Source organism: Somniosus microcephalus, unplaced genomic scaffold (assembly GCF_052327205.1).
Source record: "Somniosus microcephalus isolate GS21.2 unplaced genomic scaffold, FLI_Smic_1.0 unresolved_chr5, whole genome shotgun sequence".
NCBI lineage: Eukaryota > Metazoa > Chordata > Chondrichthyes > Squaliformes > Somniosidae > Somniosus > Somniosus microcephalus.
Genome location: NW_028225183.1, coordinates 45,263,224 through 45,285,215, shown reverse-complemented (window position 1 = coordinate 45,285,215; position 21,992 = coordinate 45,263,224).

Below are 21,992 nucleotides of genomic sequence, written 5' to 3'. Positions count from 1 at the left end.
CCCCGCCCTCGGTTCCCCCTCTTTCCCCCGCCCTCGGTTCCACCTCTTTCCCCCGCCCTCGGTTCCCCCTCTTTCCCCCGCCCTCGGTTCCCCCTCTTTCCCCCGCCCTCGGTTCCCCCTCTTTCCCCCGCCCTCGGTTCCCCCCTTCCCCCGCCCTCGGTTCCCCCTCTTTCCCCCGCCCACGGTTCCCCCTCTTTGCCCTGCCCTCGGTACCCCCCCTTCCCCCGCCCTGGTTCCCCCTCTTTCCCCCTCTTTCCCCCGCCCTCGGTTCCCCCTCTTTCCCCCGCCCTCGGTTCCCCCTCTTTGCCCCCGCCCTCGGTTCCCCCTCTTTCCCCCGCCCTCGGTTCCCCCTCTTTCCCTCGCCCTCGGTTCCCCTTTTTCCCCCGCCCTCGTTTCCCCCTCTTTCCCTCGCCCTCGGTTCCCCCTCTTTCCACCGCCCTCGGTTCCCACTCTTTCCCCCGCCCACGGTTTCCCCTCTTTCCCCCGCCCTCGGTTCCCCCTCTTTCTCCCGCCCTCGGCTCCCCCTCTTTCCCCCGCCCTCGGTTCCCCCTCTATCCCCCGACCTCGGTTGCCCCTCTTTCCCCCGCCCTCGGTTCCCCCTCTTTCCCCCGCCCTCGGTTCCCCCTCTTTCCCCCGCCCTCGGTTTCCCCTCTTTCCCCCGCCCTCGGTTCCCGCTCTTTCCCCCGCCCTCGGTTCCCCCTCTTTCCCCCGCCCTCGGTTCCTCCTCTTTCCCCCGCCCTCGGTTCCTCCTCTTTCCCCCGCCCTCAGTTCCCCCTCTTTCCCCCGCCCTCGTTTCCCCCCCTTCCCCCGCCCTCGGTTCCCCCCTTCCCCCGCCCTGGGTTCCCCCCTTCCCCCGCCCTCGGTTCCCCGTTTCCCCAGCCCTCGGTTCCCCCTCTTTCCCCCGCCCTCGGTTCCCCCTCTTTCCCACGCCCTCGGTTCCCCACCCCTCGGTTCCCCCTCTTTCCCCCACCCTCGGTTCCCCCTCTTTCCCCCGCCCTCGGTTCCCCACCCCTCGGTTCCCCCTCTTTCCCCCGCCCTCAGTTCCCCCTCTTTCCCCCGCCCTCGGTTCCCCCTCTTTCCCCCGGCCTCTGTTCCCCTCTTTCCCCCGCCCTCGGTTCCCCCTCTTTCTCCCGCCCGCGGTTACCCCCTTCCCCCGCCCTCGGTTCCCCATCTTTCCCCCGCCCTCGGTTCCCCCTCTTTCCCCCGCCCTCGGTTCCCCCTCTTTCCCCCGCCCTCGGTTCCCCCTCTTTCCCCCGCCCTCGGTTCCCCCTCTTTCCCCCACCCTCGGTTCCCCCTCTTTCCCCCGCCCTCGGTTTCCCCTCTTTCCCCCGCCCTCGGTTCCCGCTCTTTCCCCCGCCCTCGGTTCCCCCTCTTTCCCCCGCCCTCGGTTCCTCCTCTTTCCCCCGCCCTCGGTTCCCCCTCTTTCCCCCGCCCTCCTTTCCCCACCCTTCCCCCGCCCTCGGTTCTCCCTCTTTCCCCCGCCCTCGGTTCCCCCTCTTTCCCCCGCACTCGGTTCCCCCTCTTTCCCCCGCCCTCGGTTCCCCCCCTTTCCCCCGCCCTCGGTTACCCCACTTCCTCCTCCATCGGTTCCCCCTCTTTCCCCCGCCCTCGGTTCCCCCACCTTCCCCCGCACTCGGTTCCACCTCTTTCCCCCGCCCTCGGTTCCCCCTCTTTCCCCCGCCCTCGGTTCCCCCTCTTTCCCCCGCCCTCGGTTCCCCCTCTTTCCCCAGCCCTCGGTTCCCCCTTTTTCCCCCGCCCTCGGTTCCCCCTCTTTCCCCCGCCCTCGGTTCCCCCTCTTTCCCCCGTCCTCGGTTCCCCCTCTTTCCCCTGCCCTCGGTTACCCCCCTTCCCCCGCCCTCGGTTCCCCCTCTTTCCCCCGCCCTCGGTTCCCCCTCTTTCCCCCACCCTCGGTTCCCCCCTTCCCCCGCCCTGGGTTCCCCCCTTCCCCCGCCCTCGGTTCCCCCTCTTTCCCCCGCCCACGGTTCCCCCTCTTTCCCCCGCCCTCGGTTCCCCCCTTCCCCCGCCCTCGGTTCCCCCTCTTTCCCCCGCCCTCGTTTCCCCCTCTATCCCCCGCCCTCGGTTCCCCCTCTTTTCCCCGCCCTCGGTTCCCCCTCTTTTCCCCGCCCTCGGTTCCCCCTCTTTCCCCCACCCTCGGTTCCCCCTCTTTCCCCCGCCCTCGGTTTCCCTTCTTTCCCCCGCCCTCGGTTCCCGCTCTTTCCCCCGCCCTCGGTTCCCCCTCTTTCCGGCGCCCTCGGTTCCTCCTCTTTCCCCCGCCCTCGGTTCCCCCTCTTTCCCCCGCCCTCATTTCCCCCCCCTTCCCCCGCCCTCGGTTCCCCCTCTTTCCCCCACCCTCGGTTCCCCCTCTTTCCCCCGCCCTCGGTTCCCCCTCTTTCCCCCGCCCTCGGTTCCCCACCCCTCGGTTCCCCCTCTTTCCCCTGCCCTCGGTTCCCCCCTCTTTCCCCCGCCCTCGGTTCCCCCTCTTTCCCCCGCCCTCGGTTCCCCCCTCTTTCCCCCGCCCTAGGTTCCCACTCTTTCCCCAGCCCTCGGTTCCCCCTCTTTCCCCCCGCCCTCGGTTCCCCCTCTTTCCCCCGCCCTCGGTTCCCCCTCTTTCCCCCGCCCTCGTTTCCCCCTCTTTCCCCCGCCCTCGGTTCCCCCTCTTTGCCCCGCCCTCGGTTCCCCCTCTTTCCCCGCCCTCGGTTCCACCTCTTTCCCACGCCCTCGGTTCCCCCTCTTTCCCCCGCCCTCGGTTCCCCATCTTTCCCCGGCCCTCGGATCCCCCTCTTTCCCCCGCCCTCGGTTCCCCCTCTTTCCCCCGCCCTCGTTTCCCCCTCTTTCCCCCGCCCTCGGTTCCCCCTCTTTGCCCCGCCCTCGGTTCCCCCTCTTTCCCCGCCCTCGGTTCCCCCTCTTTCCCCCGCCATCGGTTCCCCCTCTTTCCCCCGCCCTCGGTTCCCCCTCTTTCCACCGCCCTCGGTTCCCCCTCTTTCCCCCGCCCTCGGTTCCACCTCTTTCCCCCGCCCTCGGTTCCGACTCTTTCCCTGGCCCTCGGTTCCCCCTCTTTCCCCCGCCCTCGGTTCCCCCTCTTTCCCCAGCCCTCGGTTCCCCCTTTTTCCCCGCCCTCGGTTCGCCCCTTCCCCCGCCCTCGGTTCCCCCCTTCCCCGCCCTCGGTTCCCCCTCTTTCCACCGCCCTCGGTTCCCCCTCTTTCCCCCGCCCTCGGTTCCCCCTCTATCCCCCGCCCTCGGTTCCCCCTCTTTCCCCCGCCCTCGGTTCCCCCTCTTTCCCCCACCCTCGGTTCCCCCTCTTTCCCCCGCCCTCGGTTTCCCTTCTTTCCCCCGCCCTCGGTTCCCGCTCTTTCCCCCGCCCTCGGTTCCCCCTCTTTCCCCCGCCCTCGGTTCCTCCTCTTTCCCCCGCCCTCGGTTCCCCCTCTTTCCCCCGCCCTCATTTACCCCCCCTTCCCCCGCCCTCGGTTCCCCCTCTTTCCCCCCACCCTCGGTTCCCCCTCTTTCCCCCGCCCTCGGTTCCCCCTCTTTCCCCCGCCCTCGGTTCCCCACCCCTCGGTTCCCCCTCTTTCCCCTGCCCTCGGTTCCCCCCTCTTTCCCCCGCCCTCGGTTCCCCCTCTTTCCCCCGCCCTCGGTTCCCCCCTCTTTCCCCCGCCCTAGGTTCCCACTCTTTCCCCAGCCCTCGGTTCCCCCTCTTTCCCCCCGCCCTCGGTTCCCCCTCTTTCCCCCGCCCTCGGTTCCCCCTCTTTCCCCGCCCTCGGTTCCCCCTCTTTCCCCCGCCCTCGGTTCCCCCTCTTTCCCCGCCCTCGGTTCCACCTCTTTCCCACGCCCTCGGTTCCCCCTCTTTCCCCCGCCATCGGTTCCCCCTCTTTCCCCCGCCCTCGGTTCCCCATCTTTCCCCGGCCCTCGGTTCCCCCTCTTTCCCCCGCCCTCGGTTCTCCCTCTTTCCCCCGCCCTCGGTTCCCCCTCTTTCCCCCGCCCTCGGTTTCCCCTCTTTCCCCCGCCCTCGGTTCCCGCTCTTTCCCCCGCCTTCGGTTCCCCCTCTTTCCCCCGCCCTCGGTTCCTCCTCTTTCCCCCGCCCTCGGTTCCCCCTCTTTCCCCCGCCCTCGTTTCCCCCCCCTTCCCCCGCCCTCGGTTCCCCGTCTTTCCCCCGCCCTCGGTTCCCCCTCTTTCCCCCGCCCTCGGTTCCACCTCTTTCCCCCGCCCTCGGTTCCCACTCTTTCCCCCGCCCTCGGTTCCCCCTCTTTCCCCCGCCCTCGGTTCCCCCTCTTTCCCCAGCCCTCGGTTCCCCCTTTTTCCCCCGCCCTTGGTTCCCCCTCTTTCCCCCGCCCTCGGTTCCCCCTCTTTCCCCCGTCCTCGGTTCCCCCTCTTTCCCCCGCCCTCGGTTACCCCCCTTCCCCTGCCCTCGGTTCCCCCTCTTTCCCCCGCCCTCGGTTCCCACTCTTTCCCCCACCCTCGGTTCCCCCCCTTCCCCCGCCCTCGGTTCCCCCCTTCCCCCGCCCTCGGTTCCCCCTCTTTCCCCCGCCCTCGGTTCCCCCTCTTTCTCCCACCCTCGGCTCCCCCTCTTTCCCCCGCCCTCGGTTCCCCCTCTATCCCCCGCCCTTGGTTCCCCCTCTTTCCCCCGCCCTCGGTTCCCCCTCTTTCCCCCGCCCTCGGTTCCCCCTCTTTCCCCCGCCCTCGGTTTCCCCTCTTTCCCCCGCCCTCGGTTCCCGCTCTTTCCCCCGCCCTCGGTTCCCCCTTTTCCCCCCGCCCTCGGTTCCTCCTCTTTCCCCCGCCCTCGGTTCCTCCTCTTTCCCCCGCCCTCAGTTCCCCCTCTTTCCCCCGCCCTCGTTGCCCCCCCTTCCCCCGCCCTCGGTTCCCCCCCTTCCCCCGCCCTGGGTTCCCCCCTTCCCCCGCCCTCGGTTCCCCCTGTTTCCCCAGCCCTCGGTTCCCCCTCTTTCCCCCGCCCTCGGTTCCCCCTCTTTCCCCCGCCCTCGGTTCCCCACCCCTCGGTTCCCCCTCTTTCCCCCGCCCTCGGTTCCCCCTCTTTCCCCCGCCCTCGGTTCCCCACCCCTCGGTTCCCCCTCTTTCCCCCGCCCTCGGTTCCCCCCTCTTTACCCCGCCCTCGGTTCCCCCTCTTTCCCCCGCCCTCGGTTCCCCCCTCTTTCCCCCGCCCTTGGTTCCCACTCTTTCCCCAGCCCTCGGTTCCCCCTCTTTCCCCCCGCCCTCGGTTCCCCCTCTTTCCCCCGCCCTCGGTTCCCCCCTTCCCCCGCCCTCGCTTCCCCCTCTTTCCCCCGCCCTCGGTTCCCCCTCTTTCCCCCGCCCTCGGTTCCCCCATTTTCCCCCGCCCTCGGTTCCCCCTCTTTCCCCCGCCCTCGGTTCCCCTCTTTCCCCCGCCCTCGGTTCCCCCTCTTTCCCCCGCCCTCGGTTCCCCCTCTTTCCCCGCCCTCGGTTCCCCCTCTTTCCCCGCCCTCGGTTCCATCTCTTTCCCCCGCCCTCGGTTCCCCCTCTTTCCCCCGCCCTCGGTTCCCCCTCTTTCCCCCGCCCTCGGTTCCCCATCTTTCCCCCGCCCTCGGTTCCCCCTCTTTCCCCCGCCCTCGGTTCCCCCTCTTTCCCCCGCCCTCGGTTCCCCCTATTTCCCCCGCCCTCGGTTTCCCCTCTTTCCCCCGCCCTCGGTTCCCGCTCTTTCCCCCGCCCTCGGTTCCCCCTCTTTCCCCCGCCCTCGGTTCCCCCTCTTTCCCCCGCCCTCGGTTCCCCCTCTTTCCCCCGCCCTCGGTTCCCCCTCTTTCCCCCGCCCTCGGTTACTCCCCTTCCCCCGCCCTCGGTTTCCTCTCTTTCCCCCGCCCTCGGTTATCCCCCTTCCCCCGCCCTTGGTTTCCCCTCTTTCACCCGCCATCGATTCCCCCTCTTTCCCTCGCCCTCGGTTCCCCCTCTTTCCCCGCCCTCGGTTCCACCTCTTTCCCCGCCCTCGGTTCCCCCTCTTTCCCCCGCCCTCGGTTCCCCCTCTTTCCCCCGCCCTCGGTTCCCCATCTTTCCCCCGCCCTCGGTTCCCCCTCTTTCCCCCCCCTCGGATCCCCCTCTTTCCCCCGCCCTCGGTTCCCCCTCTTTCCCCCGCCCTCGGTTCCCCCTCTTTCCCCCGCCCTCGATTCCCGCTCTTTCCCCCGCCCTCGGTTCCCCCTCTTTCCCCCGCCCTCGGTTCCCCCTCTTTCCCCCGCCCTCGGTTCCCCCTCTTGCCCCCGCCCTCGGTTCCCCCCCCTCGGTTCCCCCTCTTTCCCCCGCCCTCGGTTCCCCCTCTTTCCCCCGCCCTCGGTTACTCCCCTTCCCCCGCCCTCGGTTTCCCCTCTTTCCCCCGCCCTCGGTTACCTCCTTCCCCCGCCCTCGGTTCCCCCCCTTCCCCCGCCCTCGGTTCCCCCTCTTTCCCCCGCCCTCGGTTCCCCCTCTTTCCCCCGCCCTCGGTTCCCCACTTCCCCCGCCCTCGGTTCCCCCTCTTTCCCCCGCCCTCGGTTCCCCCTCTTTCCCCCGCCCTCGGTTCCCCACCCCTCGGTTCCCCCTCTTTCCCCCGCCCTCGGTTCCCCCTCTTTCCCCCGCCCTCGGTTCCCCACCCCTCGGTTCCCCCTCTTTCCCCCGCCCTCGGTTCCCCCCTCTTTCCCCCGCCCTCGGTTCCCCCTCTTTCCCCCGCCCTCAGTTCCCCCCTCTTTCCCCCGCCCTTGGTTCCCACTCTTTCCCCAGTCCTCGGTTCCCCCTCTTTCCCCCCGCCCTCGGTTCCCCCTCTTTCCCCCGCCCTCGGTTCCCCCCTTCCACCGCCCTCGCTTCCCCCTCTTTCCCCCGCCCTCGGTTCCCCCTCTTTCCCCCGCCCTCGGTTCCCCCATTTACCCCCGCCCTCGGTTCCCCCTCTTTCCCCCGCCCTCGTTTCCCCCTCTTTCCCTCGCCCTCGGTTCCCCCTCTTTCCACCGCCCTCGGTTCCCACTCTTTCCCCCGCCCTCGGTTTCCCCTCTTTCCCCCGCCCTCGGTTCCCCCTCTTTCTCCCACCCTCGGCTCCCCCTCTTTCCCCCGCCCTCGGTTCCCCCTCTATCCCCCGCCCTCGGTTCCCCCTCTTTCCCCCGCCCTCGGTTCCCCCTCTTTCCCCCGCCCTCGGTTCCCCCTCTTTCCCCCGCCCTCGGTTTCCCCTCTTTCCCCCGCCCTCGGTTCCCGCTCTTTCCCCCGCCCTCGGTTCCCCCTCTTTCCCCCGCCCTCGGTTCCTCCTCTTTCCCCCGCCCTCGGTTCCTCCTCTTTCCCCCGCCCTCATTTCCCCCTCTTTCCCCCGCCCTCGTTTCCCCCCCCTTCCCCCGCCCTCGGTTCCCCCCCTTCCCCCACCCTGGGTTCCCCCCTTCCCCCGCCCTCGGTTCCCCCTGTTTCCCCAGCCCTCGGTTCCCCCTCTTTCCCCCGCCCTCGGTTCCCCCTCTTTCCCCCGCCCTCGGTTCCCCACCCCTCGGTTCCCCCTCTTTCCCCCGCCCTCGGTTCCCCCTCTATCCCCTGCCCTCGGTTCCCCACCCCTCGGTTCCCCCTCTTTCCCCCGCCCTCGGTTCCCCCCTCTTTACCCCGCCCTCGGTTCCCCCTCTTTCCCCCGCCCTCGGTTCCCCCCTCTTTCCCCCGCCCTTGGTTCCCACTCTTTCCCCAGCCCTCGGTTCCCCCTCTTTCCCCCCGCCCTCGGTTCCCCCTCTTTCCCCCGCCCTCGGTTCCCCCCTTCCCCCGCCCTCGCTTCCCCCTCTTTCCCCCGCCCTCGGTTCCCCCTCTTTCCCCCGCCCTCGGTTCCCCCATTTTCCCCCGCCCTCGGTTCCCCCTCTTTCCCCCGCCCTCGGTTCCCCTCTTTCCCCCGCCCTCGGTTCCCCCTCTTTCCCCCGCCCTCGGTTCCCCCTCTTTCCCCCGCCCTCGGTTCCCCCTCTTTCCCCGCCCTCGGTTCCATCTCTTTCCCCCGCCCTCGGTTCCCCCTCTTTCCCCCGCCCTTGGTTCCCCCTCTTTCCCCCGCCCTCGGTTCCCCATCTTTCCCCCGCCCTCGGTTCCCCCTCTTTCCCCCGCCCTCGGTTCCCCCTCTTTCCCCCGCCCTCGGTTCCCCCTATTTCCCCCGCCCTCGGTTTCCCCTCTTTCCCCCGCCCTCGGTTCCCGCTCTTTCCCCCGCCCTCGGTTCCCCCTCTTTCCCCCGCCCTCGGTTCCCCCTCTTTCCCCCGCCCTCGGTTCCCCCTCTTTCCCCCGCCCTCGGTTTCCCCTCTTTCCCCCGCCCTCGGTTACTCCCCTTCCCCCGCCCTCGGTTTCCTCTCTTTCCCCCGCCCTCGCTTATCCCCCTTCCCCCGCCCTTGGTTTCCCCTCTTTCACCCGCCCTCGATTCCCCCTCTTTCCCTCGCCCTCGGTTCCCCCTCTTTCCCCGCCCTCGGTTCCCCCCTTCCCCCGCCCTCGGTTCCCCCTGTTTCCCCAGCCCTCGGTTCCCCCTCTTTCCCCCGCCCTCGGTTCCCCCTCTTTCCCCCGCCCTCGGTTCCCCACCCCTCGGTTCCCCCTCTTTCCCCCGCCCTCGGTTCCCCCTCTATCCCCTGCCCTCGGTTCCCCACCCCTCGGTTCCCCCTCTTTCCCCCGCCCTCGGTTCCCCCCTCTTTACCCCGCCCTCGGTTCCCCCTCTTTCCCCCGCCCTCGGTTCCCCCCTCTTTCCCCCGCCCTTGGTTCCCACTCTTTCCCCAGCCCTCGGTTCCCCCTCTTTCCCCCCGCCCTCGGTTCCCCCTCTTTCCCCCGCCCTCGGTTCCCCCCTTCCCCCGCCCTCGCTTCCCCCTCTTTCCCCCGCCCTCGGTTCCCCCTCTTTCCCCCGCCCTCGGTTCCCCCATTTTCCCCCGCCCTCGGTTCCCCCTCTTTCCCCCGCCCTCGGTTCCCCTCTTTCCCCCGCCCTCGGTTCCCCCTCTTTCCCCCGCCCTCGGTTCCCCCTCTTTCCCCCGCCCTCGGTTCCCCCTCTTTCCCCGCCCTCGGTTCCATCTCTTTCCCCCGCCCTCGGTTCCCCCTCTTTCCCCCGCCCTTGGTTCCCCCTCTTTCCCCCGCCCTCGGTTCCCCATCTTTCCCCCGCCCTCGGTTCCCCCTCTTTCCCCCGCCCTCGGTTCCCCCTCTTTCCCCCGCCCTCGGTTCCCCCTATTTCCCCCGCCCTCGGTTTCCCCTCTTTCCCCCGCCCTCGGTTCCCGCTCTTTCCCCCGCCCTCGGTTCCCCCTCTTTCCCCCGCCCTCGGTTCCCCCTCTTTCCCCCGCCCTCGGTTCCCCCTCTTTCCCCCGCCCTCGGTTTCCCCTCTTTCCCCCGCCCTCGGTTACTCCCCTTCCCCCGCCCTCGGTTTCCTCTCTTTCCCCCGCCCTCGCTTATCCCCCTTCCCCCGCCCTTGGTTTCCCCTCTTTCACCCGCCCTCGATTCCCCCTCTTTCCCTCGCCCTCGGTTCCCCCTCTTTCCCCGCCCTCGGTTCCACCTCTTTCCCCCGCCCTCGGTTCCCCCTTTTTCCCCCGCCCTCGGTTCCCCCTCTTTCCCCCGCCCTCGGTTCCCCATCTTTCCCCCGCCCTCGGTTCCCCCTCTTTCCCCCCCCTCGGTTCCCCCTCTTTCCCCCGCCCTCGGTTCCCCCTCTTTCCCCCGCCCTCGGTTCCCCCTCTTTCCCCCGCCCTCGATTCCCGCTCTTTCCCCCGCCCTCGGTTCCCCCTCTTTCCCCCGCCCTCGGTTCCCCCTCTTTCCCCCGCCCTCGGTTCCCCCTCTTTCCCCCGCCCTCGGTTCCCCCCCCTCGGTTCCCCCTCTTTCCCCCGCCCTCGGTTCCCCATCTTTCCCCCGCCCTCGGTTCCCCCTCTTTCCCCCCCCTCGGTTCCCCCTCTTTCCCCCGCCCTCGGTTCCCCCTCTTTCCCCCGCCCTTGGTTTCCCCTCTTTAACCCGCCCTCGATTCCCCCTCTTTCCCTCGCCCTCGGTTCCCCCTCTTTCCCCGCCCTCGGTTCCAGCTCTTTCCCCCGCCCTCGGTTCCCCCTTTTTCCCCCGCCCTCGGTTCCCCCTCTTTCCCCCGCCCTTGGTTCCCCATCTTTCCCCCGCCCTCGATTCCCGCTCTTTCCCCCGCCCTCGGTTCCCCCTCTTTCCCCCGCCCTCGGTTCCTCCTCTTTCCCCCGCCCTCGGTTCCTCCTCTTTCCCCCCGCCCTCAGTTCCCCCTCTTTCCCCCGCCCTCGTTTCCCCCCCTTCCCCCGCCCTCGGTTCCCACCTTCCCCCGCCCTGGGTTCCCCCCTTCCCCCGCCCTCGGTTCCCCGTTTCCCCAGCCCTCGGTTCCCCCTCTTTCCCCCGCCCTCGGTTCCCCCTCTTTCCCACGCCCTCGGTTCCCCACCCCTCGGTTCCCCCTCTTTCCCCCACCCTCGGTTCCCCCTCTTTCCCCCGCCCTCGGTTCCCCACCCCTCGGTTCCCCCTCTTTCCCCCGCCCCTCAGTTCCCCCTCTTTCCCCCGCCCTCGGTTCCCCCTCTTTCCCCCGGCCTCTGTTCCCCTCTTTCCCCCGCCCTCGGTTCCCCCTCTTTCTCCCGCCCGCGGTTACCCCCTTCCCCCGCCCTCGGTTCCCCATCTTTCCCCGGCCCTCGGTTCCCCCTCTTTCCCCCGCCCTCGGTTCCCCCTCTTTCCCCCGCCCTCGGTTCCCCCTCTTTCCCCCGCCCTCGGTTCCCCCTCTTTCCCCCACCCTCGGTTCCCCCTCTTTCCCCCGCCCTCGGTTTCCCCTCTTTCCCCCGCCCTCGGTTCCCGCTCTTTCCCCCGCCCTCGGTTCCCCCTCTTTCCCCCGCCCTCGGTTCCTCCTCTTTCCCCCGCCCTCGGTTCCCCCTCTTTCCCCCGCCCTCCTTTCCCCCCCCTTCCCCCGCCCTCGGTTCTCCCTCTTTCCCCCGCCCTCGGTTCCCCCTCTTTCCCCCGCCCTCGGTTCCCCCTCTTTCCCCCGCCCTCGGTTCCCCCCCTTTCCCCCGCCCTCGGTTACCCCACTTCCTCCTCCATCGGTTCCCCCTCTTTCCCCCGCCCTCGGTTCCCCCCACCTTCCCCCCGCACTCGGTTCCACCTCTTTCCCCCACCCTCGGTTCCCCCTCTTTCCCCCGCCCTCGGTTCCCCCTCTTTCCCCCGCCCTCGGTTCCCCCTCTTTCCCCAGCCCTCGGTTCCCCCTTTTTCCCCCGCCCTCGGTTCCCCCTCTTTCCCCCGCCCTCGGTTCCCCCTCTTTCCCCCGTCCTCGGTTCCCCCTCTTTCCCCCGCCCTCGGTTACCCCCCTTCCCCCGCCCTCGGTTCCCCCTCTTTCCCCCGCCCTCGGTTCCCCCTCTTTCCCCCACCCTCGGTTCCCCCCCTTCCCCCGCCCTGGGTTCCCCCCTTCCCCCGCCCTCGGTTCCCCCTCTTTCCCCTCGCCCTCGGTTCCCCCCTTCCCCCGCCCTCGGTTTCCCCTCTTTCCCCCGCCCTCGGTTCCCCCTCTTTCCGCCGCCCTCGGTTCCCCCTCTTTCCCCCGCCCTCGGTTCCCCCTCTTTCCCCCGCCCTCGGTTCCCCCTCTTTCCCCCGCCCTCGGTTCCCCCCTTCCCCTGCCCTCGGTTCCCCCTCTTTCCCCCGCCCACGGTTCCCCCTCTTTCCCCCGCCCTCGGTTCCCCCCTTCCCCCGCCCTCGGTTCCCCCTCTTTCCACCGCCCTCGGTTCCCCCTCTTTCCCCCGCCCTCGTTTCCCCCCTCTATCCCCCGCCCTCGGTTCCCCCTCTTTTCCCCGCCCTCGGTTCCCCCTCTTTCCCCCACCCTCGGTTCCCCCTCTTTCCCCCGCCCTCGGTTTCCCTTCTTTCCCCCGCCCTCGGTTCCCGCTCTTTCCCCCGCCCTCGGTTCCCCCTCTTTCCGGCGCCCTCGGTTCCTCCTCTTTCCCCCGCCCTCGGTTCCCCCTCTTTCCCCCGCCCTCATTTCCCCCCCCCTTCCCCCGCCCTCGGTTCCCCCTCTTTCCCCCCACCCTCGGTTCCCCCTCTTTCCCCCGCCCTCGGTTCCCCCTCTTTCCCCCGCCCTCGGTTCCCCACCCCTCGGTTCCCCCTCTTTCCCCTGCCCTCGGTTCCCCCCTCTTTCCCCCGCCCTCGGTTCCCCCTCTTTCCCCCGCCCTCGGTTCCCCCCTCTTTCCCCCGCCCTAGGTTCCCACTCTTTCCCCAGCCCTCGGTTCCCCCTCTTTCCCACCGCCCTCGGTTCCCCCTCTTTCCCCCGCCCTCGGTTCCCCCTCTTTCCCCCGCCCTCGTTTCCCCCTCTTTCCCCCGCCCTCGGTTCCCCCTCTTTGCCCCGCCCTCGGTTCCCCCTCTTTCCCCGCCCTCGGTTCCACCTCTTTCCCACGCCCTCGGTTCCCCCTCTTTCCCCCGCCCTCGGTTCCCCATCTTTCCCCGGCCCTCGGATCCCCCTCTTTCCCCCGCCCTCGGTTCCCCCTCTTTCCCCGCCCTCGTTTCCCCCTCTTACCCCCGCCCTCGGTTCCCCCTCTTTGCCCCGCCCTCGGTTCCCCCTCTTTCCCCGCCCTCGGTTCCCCCTCTTTCCCCCGCCATCGGTTCCCCCTCTTTCCCCCGCCCTCGGTTCCCCCTCTTTCCACCGCCCTCGGTTCCCCCTCTTTCCCCCGCCCTCGGTTCCACCTCTTACCCCCGCCCTCGGTTCCGACTCTTTCCCTGGCCCTCGGTTCCCCCTCTTTCCCCCGCCCTCGGTTCCCCCTCTTTCCCCAGCCCTCGGTTCCCCCTTTTTCCCCCGCCCTCGGTTCCCCCTCTTTCCCCCGCCCTCGGTTCCCCCTCTTTCCCCCGTCCTCGGTTCCCCCTCTTTCCCCCGCGCTCGGTTACCCCCCTTCCCCTGCCCTCGGTTCCCCCTCTTTCCCCCGCCCTCGGTTCCCACTCTTTCCCCCACCCTCGGTTCCCCCCCTTCCCCCGCCCTCAGTTCCCCCCTTCCCCCGCCCTCGGTTCCCCCTCTTTCCACCGCCCTCGGTTCCCCCTCTTTCCCCCGCCCTCGGTTCCCCCTCTATCCCCCGCCCTCGGTTCCCCCTCTTTCCCCCGCCCTCGGTTCCCCCTCTTTCCCCCACCCTCGGTTCCCCCTATTTCCCCCGCCCTCGGTTTCCCTTCTTTCCCCCGCCCTCGGTTCCCGCTCTTTCCCCCGCCCTCGGTTCCCCCTCTTTCCCCCGCCCTCGGTTCCTCCTCTTTCCCCCGCCCTCGGTTCCCCCTCTTTCCCCCCGCCCTCATTTACCCCCCCTTCCCCCGCCCTCGGTTCCCCCTCTTTCCCCCCACCCTCGGTTCCCCCTCTTTCCCCCGCCCTCGGTTCCCCCTCTTTCCCCCGCCCTCGGTTCCCCACCCCTCGGTTCCCCCTCTTTCCCCCTGCCCTCGGTTCCCCCCTCTTTCCCCCGCCCTCGGTTCCCCCTCTTTCCCCCGCCCTCGGTTCCCCCCTCTTTCCCCCGCCCTAGGTTCCCACTCTTTCCCCAGCCCTCGGTTCCCCCTCTTTCCCCCCGCCCTCGGTTCCCCCTCTTTCCCCCGCCCTCGGTTCCCCCTCTTTCCCCGCCCTCGGTTCCCCCTCTTTCCCCCGCCCTCGGTTCCCCCTCTTTCCCCGCCCTCGGTTCCACCTCTTTCCCACGCCCTCGGTTCCCCCTCTTTCCCCCGCCATCGGTTCCCCCTCTTTCCCCCGCCCTCGGTTCCCCATCTTTCCCCGGCCCTCGGTTCCCCCTCTTTCCCCCGCCCTCGGTTCTCCCTCTTTCCCCCGCCCTCGGTTCCCCCTCTTTCCCCCGCCCTCGGTTTCCCCTCTTTCCCCCGCCCTTGGTTCCCGCTCTTTCCCCCGCCTTCGGTTCCCCCTCTTTCCCCCGCCCTCGGTTCCCCCTCTTTCCCCCGCCCTCGGTTCCCCCCTCTTTCCCCAGCCCTCGTTTCCCCCCCCTTCCCCCGCCCTCGGTTCCCCGTCTTTCCCCCGCCCTCGGTTCCCCCTCTTTCCCCCGCCCTCGGTTCCACCTCTTTCCCCCGCCCTCGGTTCCCACTCTTTCCCCCGCCCGCGTTCCCCCTCTTTCCCCCGCCCTCGGTTCCCCCTCTTTCCCCAGCCCTCGGTTCCCCCTTTTTCCCCCGCCCTCGGTTCCCCCTCTTTCCCCCGCCCTCGGTTCCCCCTCTTTCCCCCGTCCTCGGTTCCCCCTCTTTCCCCCGCCCTCGGTTACCCCCCTTCCCCCGCCCTCGGTTCCCCCTCTTTCCCCCGCCCTCGGTTCCCACTCTTTCCCCCACCCTCGGTTCCCCCCCCTTCCCCCGCCCTCGGTTCCCCCCTTCCCCCGCCCTCGGTTCCCCGTCTTTCCCCTCGCCCTCGGTTCCCCCCTTCCCCCGCCCTCGGTTTCCCCTCTTTCCCCCGCCCTCGGTTCCCCCTCTTGCCCCCCGCCCTCGGTTCCCCCTCTTTCCCCCGCCCTCGGTTCCCCCTCTTTCCCCCCGCCCTCGGTTCCCCCCTTCCCCCGCCCTCGGTTCCCCCTCTTTCCCCCGCCCACGGTTCCCCCTCTTTGCCCTGCCCTCGGTTCCCCCCTTCCCCCGCCCTGGGTTCCCCCTCTTTCCCCCGCCCTCGGTTCCCCCTCTTTCCCCCGCCCTCGGTTCCCCCCTCTTTCCCCCGCCCTCGGTTCCCCCTCTTTGCCCCCGCCCTCGGTTCCCCCTCTTTCCCCCGCCCTCGGTTCCCCCTCTTTCCCTCGCCCTCGGTTCCCCCTCTTTCCCCCGCCCTCGTTTCCCCCTCTTTCCCTCGCCCTCGGTTCCCCCTCTTTCCACCGCCCTCGGCTCCCACTCTTTCCCCCGCCCTCGGTTTCCCCTCTTTCCCCCGCCCTCGGTTCCCCCTCTTTCTCCCACCCTCGGCTCCCCCTCTTTCCCCCGCCCTCGGTTCCCCCTCTTTCCCCCGCCCTCGGTTCCCCCTCCTCCCCCGCCCTCGGTTTCCCTTCTTTCCCCCGCCCTCGGTTCCCGCTCTTTCCCCCGCCCTCGGTTCCCCCTCTTTCCCCCCGCCCTCGGTTCCTCCTCTTTCCCCCGCCCTCGGTTCCTCCTCTTTCCCCCACCCTCAGTTCCCCCTCTGTCCCCCGCCCTCGTTTCCCCCCCCCTTCCCCCGCCCTCGGTTCCCCCCCTTCCCCCGCCCTGGGTTCCCCCCTTCCCCCGCCCTCGGTTCCCCCTGTTTCCCCAGCCCTCGGTTCCCCCTCTTTCCCCCGCCCTCGGTTCCCCCTCTTTCCCCCGCCCTCGGTTCCCCACCCCTCGGTTCCCCCTCTTTCCCCCGCCCTCGGTTCCCCCTCTTTCCCCCGCCCTCGGTTCCCCACCCCTCGGTTCCCCCTGTTTCCCCCGCCCTCAGTTCCCCCCTCTTTCCCCCGCCCTCGGTTCCCCCTCTTTCCCCCGCCCTCGGTTCCCCCCTCTTTCCCCCGCCCTTGGTTCCCACTCTTTCCCCAGCCCTCGGTTCCCCTCTTTCCCCCCGCCCTCGGTTCCCCCTCTTTCCCCCGCCCCCGCCCTCGGTTCCCCCCTTCCCCCGCCCTCGCTTCCCCCTCTTTCCCCCGCCCTCGGTTCCCCCTCTTTCCCCCGCCCTCGGTTCCCCCATTTTCCCCCGCCCTCGGTTCCCCCTCTTTCCCCCGCCCTCGTTTCCCCCTCTTTCCCTAGCCCTCGGTTCCCCCTCTTTCCACCGCCCTCGGTTCCCACTCTTTCCCCCGCCCTCGGTTTCCCCTCTTTCCCCCGCCCTCGGTTCCCCCTCTTCTTTCTCCCACCCTCGGTTCCCCCTCTTTCCCCCGCCCTCGGTTCCCCCTCTATCCCCCGCCCTCGGTTCCCCCTCTTTCCCCCGCCCTCGGGTCCCCCCTCTTTCCCCCGCCCTCGGTTCCCCCTCTTTCCCCCGCCCTCGGTTTCCCTTCTTTCCCCCGCCCTCGGTTCCCGCTCTTTCCCCCGCCCTCGGTTCCCCCTCTTTCCCCCGCCCTCGGTTCCTCCTCTTTCCCCCGCCCTCGGTTCCTCCTCTTTCCCCCGCCCTCGGTTCCCCCTCTTTCCCCCGCCCTCGGTTCCCCCTCTTTCCCCCGCCCTCGGTACCCCCCCTCGGTTCCCTCTCTTTCCCCTGCCCTCGGTTCCCCCTCTTTCCCCCGCCCTCGGTTCCCCCTCTTTCTCCCACCCTCGGCTCCCCCTCTTTCCCCCGCCCTCGGTTCCCCCTCTATCCCCCGCCCTCGGTTCCCCCTCTTTCCCCCGCCCTCGGTTCCCCCTCTTTCCCCCGCCCTCGGTTCCCCCTCTTTCCCCCGCCCTCGGTTTCCCTTCTTTCCCCCGCCCTCGGTTCCCGCTCTTTCCCATGCCCTCGGTTCCCCCTCTTTCCACCGCCCTCGGTTCCTCCTCTTTCCCCCGCCCTCGGTTCCTCCTCTTTCCCCCGCCCTCAGTTCCCCCTCTTTCCCCCGCCCTCATTTCCCCCCCCTTCCCCCGCCCTCGGTTCCCCCCCTTCCCCCGCCCTGGGTTCCCCCCTTCCCCCGCCCTCGGTTCCCCCTGTTTCCCCAGCCCTCGGTTCCCCCTCTTTCCCCCGCCCTCGGTTCCCCCTCTTTCCCCCGCCCTCGGTTCCCCACCCCTCGGTTCCCCCTCTTTCCCCCGCCCTCGGTTCCCCCTCTTTCCCCCGCCCTCGGTTCCCCACCCCTCGGTTCCCCCTCTTTCCCCCGCCCTCGGTTCCCCCCTCTTTCCCCCGCCCTCGGTTCCCCCTCTTTCCCCCGCCCTCGGTTCCCCCCTCTTTCCCCCGCCCTTGGTTCCCACTCTTTCCCCAGCCCTCGGTTCCCCCTCTTTCCCCCTGCCCTCGGTTCCCCCTCTTTCCCCCGCCCTCGGTTCCCCCCTTCCCCCGCCCTCGCTTCCCCCTCTTTCCCCCCGCCCTCGGTTCCCCCTCTTTCCCCCGCCCTCGGTTCCCCCATTTTCCCCCGCCCTCGGTTCCCCCTCTTTCCCCCGCCCTCGTTTCCCCCTCTTTCCCTCGCCCTCGGTTCCCCCTCTTTCCACCGCCCTCGGTTGCCACTCTTTCCCCCGCCCTCGGTTTCCCCTCTTTCCCCCGCCCTCGGTTCCCCCTCTTTCTCCCACCCTCGGCTCCCCCTCTTTCCCCCGCCCTCGGTTCCCCCTCTATCCCCCGCCCTCGGTTCCCCCTCTTTCCCCCGCCCTCGGTTCCCCCTCTTTCCCCCGCCCTCGGTTCCCCCTCTTTCCCCCGCCCTCGGTTTCCCCTCTTTCCCCCGCCCTCGGTTCCCGCTCTTTCCCCCGCCCTCGGTTCCCCCTTTTTCCCCCGCCCTCGGTTCCTCCTCTTTCCCCCGCCCTCGGTTCCTCCTCTTTCCCCCGCCCTCAGTTCCCCCTCTTTCCCCCGCCCTCGTTGCCCCCCCTTCCCCCGCCCTCGGTTCCCCCCCTTCCCCCGCCCTGGGTTCCCCCCTTCCCCCGCCCTCGGTTCCCCCTGTTTCCCCAGCCCTCGGTTCCCCCTCTTTCCCCCGCCCTCGGTTCCCCCTCTTTCCCCCGCCCTCGGTTCCCCACCCCTCGGTTCCCCCTCTTTCCCCCGCCCTCGGTTCCCCCTCTTTCCCCCGCCCTCGGTTCCCCACCCCTCGGTTCCCCCTCTTTCCCCCGCCCTCGGTTCCCCCCTCTTTACCCCGCCCTCGGTTCCCCCCTCTTTCCCCCGCCCTCGGTTCCCCCCTCTTTCCCCCGCCCTTGGTTCCCACTCTTTCCCCAGCCCTCGGTTCCCCCTCTTTCCCCCCGCCCTCGGTTCCCCCTCTTTCCCCCGCCCTCGGTTCCCCCCCTTCCCCCGCCCTCGCTTCCCCCTCTTTCCCCCGCCCTCGGTTCCCCCTCTTTCCCCCGCCCTCGGTTCCCCCATTTCCCCCCGCCCTCGGTTCCCCCTCTTTCCCCCGCCCTCGGTTCCCCCTCTTTCCCCCGCCCTCGGTTCCCCCTCTTTCCCCCGCCCTCGGTTCCCCCTCTTTCCCCCGCCCTCGGTTCCCCCTCTTTCCCCGCCCTCGGTTCCATCTCTTTCCCCCGCCCTCGGTTCCCCCTCTTTCCCCCGCCCTCGGTTCCCCCTCTTTCCCCCGCCCTCGGTTCCCCATCTTTCCCCCGCCCTCGGTTCCCCCTCTTTCCCCCGCCCTCGGTTCCCCCTCTTTCCCCCGCCCTCGGTTCCCCCTATTTCCCCCGCCCTCGGTTTCCCCTCTTTCCCCCGCCCTCGGTTCCCCGCTCTTTCCCCCGCCCTCGGTTCCCCCTCTTTCCCCCGCCCTCGGTTCCCCCTCTTTCCCCCCGCCCTCGGTTCCCCCTCTTTCCCCCCGCCCTCGGTTCCCCCCTCTTTCCCCCGCCCTCGGTTCCCCCCTCTTTCCCCCGCCCTCGGTTACTCCCCTTCCCCCGCCCTCGGTTTCCTCTCTTTCCCCCGCCCTCGGTTATCCCCCTTCCCCCGCCCTTTGGTTTCCCCTCTTTCACCCGCCATCGATTCCCCCTCTTTCCCTCGCCCTCGGTTCCCCCTCTTTCCCCGCCCTCGGTTCCACCTCTTTCCCCCGCCCTCGGTTCCCCCTCTTTCCCCCCGCCCTCGGTTCCCCCTCTTTCCCCCGCCCTCGGTTCCCCATCTTTCCCCCCGCCCTCGGTTCCCCCTCTTTCCCCCCCCTCGGATCCCCCTCTTTCCCCCGCCCTCGGTTCCCCCTCTTTACCCCCGCCCTCGGTTCCCCCTCTTTCCCCCGCCCTCGATTCCCGCTCTTTCCCCCGCCCTCGGTTCCCCCTCTTTCCCCCGCCCTCGGTTCCCCCTCTTTCCCCCGCCCTCGGTTCCCCCCTCTTGCACCCCGCCCTCGGTTCCCCCCCCTCGGTTCCCCCTCTTTCCCCCGCCCTCGGTTCCCCCTCTTTCCCCCGCCCTCGGTTCCCCCTCTTTCCCCCCGCCCTCGGTTACTCCCCTTCCCCCGCCCTCGGTTTCCCCTCTTTCCCCCGCCCTCGGTTACCTCCTTCCCCCGCCCTCGGTTCCCCCCCTTCCCCCGCCCTCGGTTCACCCTCTTTCCCCCGCCCTCGGTTCCCCCTCTTTCCCCCCGCCCTCGGTTCCCCACTTCCCCCCTCCCTCGGTTCCCCCTCTTTCCCCCGCCCTCGGTTCCCCCCTCTTTCCCCCCGCCCTCGGTTCCCCACCCCTCGGTTCCCCCTCTTTCCCCCGCCCTCGGTTCCCCCTCTTTCCCCCGCCCTCGGTTCCCCACCCCTCGGTTCCCCCTCTTTCCCCCGCCCTCGGTTCCCCCCTCTTTCCCCCGCCCTCGGTTCCCCCTCTTTCCCCCGCCCCTCAGTTCCCCCCTCTTTCCCCCGCCCTTGGTTCCCCACTCTTTCCCCAGCCCTCGGTTCCCCCTCTTTCCCCCCGCCCTCGGTTCCCCCTCTTTCCCCCGCCCTCGGTTCCCCCCCTTCCCCCGCCCTCGCTTCCCCCTCTTTCCCCCGCCCTCGGTTCCCCCTCTTTCCCCCGCCCTCGGTTCCCCCATTTACCCCCGCCCTCGGTTCCCCCTCTTTCCCCCGCCCTCGTTTCCCCCTCTTTCCCTCGCCCTCGGTTCCCCCTCTTTCCACCGCCCTCGGTTCCCACTCTTTCCCCCGCCCTCGGTTTCCCCTCTTTCCCCCGCCCTCGGTTCCCCCCTCTTTCTCCCACCCTCGGCTCCCCCTCTTTCCCCCGCCCTCGGTTCCCCCTCTATCCCCCGCCCTCGGTTCCCCCCTCTTTCCCCCGCCCTCGGTTCCCCCTCTTTCCCCCGCCCTCGGTTCCCCCTCTTTCCCCCGCCCTCGGTTTCCCCTCTTTCCCACCGCCCTCGGTTCCCGCTCTTTCCCCCGCCCTCGGTTCCCCCTCTTTCCCCCGCCCTCGGTTCCTCCTCTTTCCCCCGCCCTCGGTTCCTCCTCTTTCCCCCGCCCTCATTTCCCCCCTCTTTCCCCCGCCCTCGTTTCCCCCCCCCTTCCCCCGCCCTCGGTTCCCCCCCTTCCCCCACCCTGGGTTCCCCCCTTCCCCCGCCCTCGGTTCCCCCTGTTTCCCCAGCCCTCGGTTCCCCCTCTTTCCCCCGCCCTCGGTTCCCCCTCTTTCCCCCGCCCTCGGTTCCCCACCCCTCGGTTCCCCCTCTTTCCCCCCGCCCTCGGTTCCCCCCTCTATCCCTCGCCCTCGGTTCCCCACCCCTCGGTTCCCCCTCTTACCCCCGCCCTCGGTTCCCCCCTCTTTACCCCGCCCTCGGTTCCCCCTCTTTCCCCCGCCCCTCGGTTCCCCCCTCTTTCCCCCGCCCTTGGTTCCCACTCTTTCCCCAGCCCTCGGTTCCCCCTCTTTCCCCCCGCCCTCGGTTCCCCCTCTTTCCCCCGCCCTCGGTTCCCCCCTTCCCCCGCCCTCGCTTCCCCCTCTTTCCCCCGCCCTCGGTTCCCCCCTCTTTCCCCCCGCCCTCGGTTCCCCCATTTTCCCCCGCCCTCGGTTCCCCCTCTTTCCCCCGCCCTCGGTTCCCCCTCTTTCCCCCGCCCTCGGTTCCCCCTCTTTCCCCCGCCCTCGGTTCCCCCTCTTTCCCCCGCCCTCGGTTCCCCCTCTTTCCCCGCCCCCTCGGTTCCATCTCTTTCCCCCGCCCTCGGTTCCCCCTCTTTCCCCCGCCCTCGGTTCCCCCTCTTTCCCCCGCCCTCGGTTCCCCATCTTTCCCCCGCCCTCGGTTCCCCCCTCTTTCCCCCGCCCTCGGTTCCCCCTCTTTCCCCCGCCCTCGGTTCCCCCTATTTCCCCCGCCCTCGGTTTCCCCTCTTTCCCCCAGCCCTCGGTTCCCGCTCTTTCCCCCGCCCTCGGTTCCCCCTCTTTCCCCCGCCCTCGGTTCCCCCCTCTTTCCCCCGCCCTCGGTTCCCCCCTCTTTCCCCCGCCCTCGGTTCCCCCTCTTTCCCCCGCCCTCGGTTACTCCCCTTCCCCCGCCCTCGGTTTCCTCTCTTTCCCCCGCCCTCGGTTATCCCCCTTCCCCCGCCCTTGGTTTCCCCCTCTTTCACCCGCCCCTCGATTCCCCCCTCTTTCCCTCGCCCTCGGTTCCCCCTCTTTCCCCGCCCTCGGTTCCACCTCTTTCCCCCGCCCTCGGTTCCCCCTTTTTCCCCCGCCCTCGGTTCCCCCTCTTTCCCCCCGCCCTCGGTTCCCCATCTTTCCCCCGCCCCTCGGTTCCCCCTCTTTCCCCCCCCTCGGTTCCCCCTCTTTCCCCCGCCCTCGGTTCCCCCTCTTTCCCCCGCCCTCGGTTCCCCCTCTTTCCCCCGCCCTCGATTCCCGCTCTTTCCCCCGCCCTCGGTTCCCCCTCTTTCCCCCCGCCCTCGGTTCCCCCTCTTTCCCCCCGCCCTCGGTTCCCCCTCTTTCCCCTGCCCTCGGTTCCACCCCCTCGGTTCCCCCTCTTTCCCCCGCCCTCGGGTTCCCCCTCTTTCCCCCGCCCTCGGTTCCCCCTCTTTCCCCCGCCCTCGGTTACTCCCCTTCCCCCGCCCTCGGTTTCCCCCTCTTTCCCCCGCCCTCGGTTACCTCCTTCCCCCGCCCTCGGTTCCCCCCCCTTCCCCCGCCCTCGGTTCCCCCTCTTTCCCCCGCCCCTCGGTTCCCCCTCTTTCCCCCGCCCTCGGTTCCCCACTTCCCCCGCCCTCGGTTCCCCCCTCTTTCCCCCGCCCTCGGTTCCCCACTTCCCCCGCCCTCGGTTCCCCCTCTTTCCCCCGCCCTCGGTTCCCCCTCTTTCCCCCGCCCTCGGTTCCCCCCTCGTTCCCCCGCCCTCGGTTCCCCCCCCTTTCCCCCGCCCTCGGTTGCCCCCCTTCCTCCGCCATCGGTTCCCCCCTACCCCCGCCCTCGCTTCCCCCTCTTTCCCCCGCCCTCGTTTCCCCCTCTTTCCCCCGCCCTCGGTTCCCCCATTTTCCCCCCGCCCTCGGTTCCCCCCTCTTTCCCCCCGCCCTCGGTTCCCCCTCTTTCCCCCGCCCTCGGTTCCCCATCTTTCCCCCCGCCCTCGGTTCCCCCTCTTTCCCCCGCCCTCGGTTCCCCCTCTTTCCCCCGCCCTCGGTTCCCCCTCTTTCCCCACCCTCGGTTCCATCTCTTTCCCCCGCCCTCGGTTCCCCCTCTTTCCCCCCGCCCTCGGTTCCCCCCTCTTTCACCCGCCCTCGGTTCCCCA